General features: G+C 52.2%; 1 non-coding gene across 1 annotated transcript; it reads right to left on the bottom strand.

The window, feature by feature from the left end:
* Window positions 1-321: 321 nt before the first annotated feature.
* Trnai-aau (transfer RNA isoleucine (anticodon AAU)) lies at window positions 322-395 on the bottom strand. The gene has a single exon. It is a non-coding gene; the product is annotated as a tRNA-Ile (tRNA).
* Between the last annotated feature and the right edge of the window lie 3,967 nt (window positions 396-4,362).

Here is a 4,362-nt window from a genome sequence, read left to right as displayed (position 1 = left end):
ACACTGGAGGGAGAAATGTGTTCACTGTCCTCCGTCTCCAAACGGAGAGCCAAGAGGAAGAAGTGTGCAGTCGAAAATCTGACAGGAGGCAGAGACAAGCGACGGCTTCTAGACCCGCGGGGTTAGGGTGACTTGGCCGGCCCTGCCGCGACCGCCAGCTCGGGCCGTGGTGTTTTCCGCAAGAACTCCGTGAATACCGAAGTCTAGCCGGCGACGGGGAGCTCCAGAACCTTTTGATTCGCGTAGTCGGGCTACGGCTTCCCAGGAAGAAGCTGCAGGCAGCCGCTTGCATCTTCAGATTTCTTGTAAAATTAAACAGCTTGGCCCGTACGGGGATCGAACCCGCGACCTTGGCGTTATTAGCACCACGCTCTAACCAACTGAGCTAACCGGCCAGACGAGCGCTCTGCTGTCTCAGATCGCCTACAAGGTTTTGAGCCGTCTTGTGCCCAGCTGCTTAGCTCCTCCTCTCTCGAGTCCCACGCGCTCCCGCCTCGCCCGAGCTCTTTCTCTCTGTGTTGTCCCTGGACCAGATGGGAAAACTGTCACCCAGGCTCCAGGGGAGGCGGCCTCCTGCAGAAAACCCAGACTTACTTCTCCATGGAAAATGCCAGGTGCCTGTCCGAGGCCTGACGCCGCAGTGAGGAAGTTTCCAGGTCAAAGCTCCGAAAATCATTGCAGCCAGAAATCTAGTGAACCTGCGCTGTTAGTGTGGCTAAATCAAACCTAGAACACGGAAATCCAGACAAAAAGCAAAGAGCCGCCGAATTCCCCAGCATCCAGTCACCAGCAGCAGCTGCTAGGACCCTGGCTTCCTTCCTGCGGACCTGAGTCCTGTGCTCTCTCTCTCTCTCTCTCTCTCTCTCTCTCTCTCTCTCTCTCTCCCTCTCCTCTTCTTTCTTCCTTCTTTCTTTCTCCTTCCCGCCTTCTTTCTTGTCTGATCATTTACTTGTTACTCTTGAAGACTTATTTTTGCCTGGACTCAGAATAGCTCTAGGAGAGGGCAGCCTGTGACTCCTGGAAATCCGTTCCTGGCGATTTTCTTCGGCTTCCTCCATTCTCTTGGCCGAAAGTTTAGCGTATTCTGCAGCCTCCTCGCTTTTTTTAGAGCTTGTACGAAGCTTGCGTTCATTGTCCACTCCACTGAGTTTCTGACAGTCGGTGGCTGGGAAGATAGATACTCTGCTTCATCTCGACCGGGCCTGACATTCGCATCTGGCTTTCTTTCAACTCGCGGCAATTCTCCTGCCTCCGCCTTCCGAATACTGAGAAGCAGGCGCGTGCCACCTCGCCCGGCTTGGAAATACCATAATGAAGTGTTCCTAGGACTGAGCCACCACCCCGGCATTTTAGTGTGAATTCGGGTAGCCCCATGTCCACAGTAACACAGTTGTTTGTTTGGTTATTCGAGACAGGTTTTCCCTGTGGCTTTGGAGGCTGTCCTGGAACTCGCTCAGTGGAGGCAGGGGGATCGGGAATTCAAGGCGGTGCAGGCGAGTCCGAGGCCACGTGACTTTTGCGCTTGCCTTTACACCAGACTTCTGCAAGCTCCCACTGCCGCTGACCGCAGGCTTCCCTCTGCCTCTATCCACCTCCAGGTGTTTACTGTGAATCATCTCCCATCACCAGGTCTTGCTCTTCAGAAGGCCACAGCCAAGCGGAGCTCAACGGATACTGGGATTTCGAGCCCGCTTTCCCAAGAGTTCGGTCGGATCCTGGTGGGGGGTGGGGGCACTAAGCACCCCGGCGCCCGGGGGCGGGGGGAGGGGCTCCCGGTGACCCGGACATGGCTAGGCGCAGTGATAATAGTGGGCACTAGGGGGCACCCGAGATCCACGGAACTCAGAGGCCATGGACTAACCGAATGGAGCCAAACATTTTCTTGAGGCGGTGGATGTGTGTCTTTATATGCAGCATTTTAAACAGACCACTTTCTGAATTTTTACTTGTTCGCTTTTTGGACAGTATCATATAACCCAGGCTAGCCTCATAGATGATAATAGCACTGGACTGTTTCTCCTATTTCCATGCCCCAGTGGCGGGGAATATGTGCACTCACTGCCGCTGATGATTTTATGCCATGCTGTGCTGGGGGCTGGGCTGTGCCCAGGGCTTCATGCCGGCTAACCAAACTATTGAAGGAGCTCACCTCCAGCCATTTATTCCTTTCTGGTAGATCTTTTTGTGTTGTCCTGTGTTTCGTAGCTTAGATCTGACCCGATTGTTGGATTCCTTCTTAAAGCGTGGGATGGGAGAGCCGTTGTATTGCTTTGCTTTGGTGTTAGTTGCTCCTGGTTGCAGACTCTCTTCCCGCTTTAACCTGGCTTGCTTGTTCTCCATGCCCACTCATTGCCCCAGACGTGACGTCACCTGGCATGCCTTGAGTCCCCTCCCTGCTTGCCTGTTTTGGGTCTCCTTGCTCCCCATCCCAGGGTTTTGCCTCTCTCGCTTACTGTCCTTTGGACTCTGGACATCCATCATGCACTGGGGGTCATGCACAGTGTTCAGTCCCCTTGCCTGTATGATCACATTTTGTTTCTGCTCCACTGGACAAATAACTGGAGAATTCTAGAATATAGAGATCACTATCCCTCAGCAATTAGAAGGCCACATTCTTGTCTTTTATGACCTGTGAAATGTTCAACGCCGTGCTGGAACCCAGTCTTTCGGATATGGCCAGCTTTTCTCCTTAACTTGTTGCTGCCATTACTTTGTCACTATCTGCATGTTGGTGCGGGACTTTTCGTGTTTAGAGCCCAAGTGCACAGAGCTGGCCCCGGGAACTGAGCAGGTGCTCACCTGTTGTCTGGAATGATACCCTCACTGTGCTGAGTGTTCCTTGGCCTTGAACTCACAGAGACCCACCTGCCTCTGCCTCCCGAGTGCTGGGATTCCAGGCGTGTGCCACTGCCGCCAGCTCTATTTACATTTTTTAATTTTGACTTAAGGTCCTGGAACACACAGACACGAAGGGAACAAACATTTTCCATATAGGAAATGAACTCCTGCTTGTTAATTCCGAGGTGGGGTGGGAAGAGAGACAGAAAACAAAAAGGGAAATTAGAATTTAAATGTCTCATTGCATAACATGTGCTCTATCAAAACTGTTAGAGAATGAAAAGAAAAAGTAGACAGACAGAAGGGTTTTTCAGATGTTGCTTCTAATTGCTAGAATAAATCAGTTGTCCCTGGGACCCATGTGAAACACATCCCTCCGGGACATATGTACATTGCTGAAGCCCTTTTTTGCACAATGTCCTCTGAATGTATCGGAAGCCCAGGGAGTTGGAAGCCATGGACTGGCATCTGAGCACAGGCAGACACTGGTAGGTGAGCTTGACAAAGCCCTTTGCCACCCTGAGCGTCCAACAATAGACCATATGGCTTCTGCAGCCTATGTCAGAAAAGCTCTTCTGTCATTTACCTATTTAATTGGCTCAAGGGGATGTCCTGCATCCTCGATACGGCATAAAATCAGGTCTGCCCCTAATCAGACAGGAATGTCAGACAGGTGACGGGTGCGATGCTCCTTGGTCATTGAACAAACATTTGTTGAGCACTTGCTGTGTGACAGACCCTGTCAGGCCGAAGGCACCAGAGACAAAAAAAAAAAAAAGGAAAAAAAAGGAAAAAAAGAAAAAAGAGACATCTCATGCAATGTTCTCTGCAGCCCTTTGGGATGAGGATTTTTCAACCTCGTTTTACAATAACAAGCATTTAGGGAGCTGGTCTAGGTGGAGCACGCCTTTAATCCCAGCACTTGGGAGGCCCAGGCAGGCGGACCTCTGTGATTTCGAGCTCAGCCTGGTCTACAGAATGCGCTCCAGGGCAGCCTGAGCTACACAGAGAAGCCCTGTCTCGAAAAAACAAAACAAACCATACACGCTCCCCCCCAAAGACAGAGAGAGAGAACTTAGAGATCGTCGTGATTACCCTGCTTTTCATTATACCCTCAATGCCTGCAACAGTGCTTGTAGCAAACTAAATGTTTGCTGAAAGAGTAACTTACAAGTGACATAGCTGTCGCTATAAACCAGGCTGGTAGGTGTTGGCACAGGACAGGCGCCAGGGGGTGCTGCGGTCAGTTAAATCTCCCGGACGTAGTTCCGCATCGCTGCCTTGTCAGCAGAGCTGGGAAGAGCCACCCCGCCAGGGTCGCCTACTCACTACGGTAAGAACTTGTACTTATATTTAAACCAGCGAGAGCGGTTGCTTAGCGACCAAACCTGGGCGGCGGGCCGCGATGCGCATGCGTGGACGGAAGGCGCCCCCCCCCCCGCGCGCTTGCCTTCCCTTCTGCGCATGCGTGGGCGGCTGCCTCAGGAACGCTCCCTCTTCCCGGGGTGGGGGGTGGGGTCCGGC

The sequence above is a fragment of the Phodopus roborovskii genome, unplaced genomic scaffold (assembly GCF_943737965.1).
Source record: "Phodopus roborovskii unplaced genomic scaffold, PHOROB, whole genome shotgun sequence".
In the NCBI taxonomy this organism is placed as follows: Eukaryota; Metazoa; Chordata; class Mammalia; order Rodentia; family Cricetidae; genus Phodopus; species Phodopus roborovskii.
Note: the sequence above shows the minus strand (reverse complement) of the source record. Positions and strands in the feature narration are given on the sequence as shown.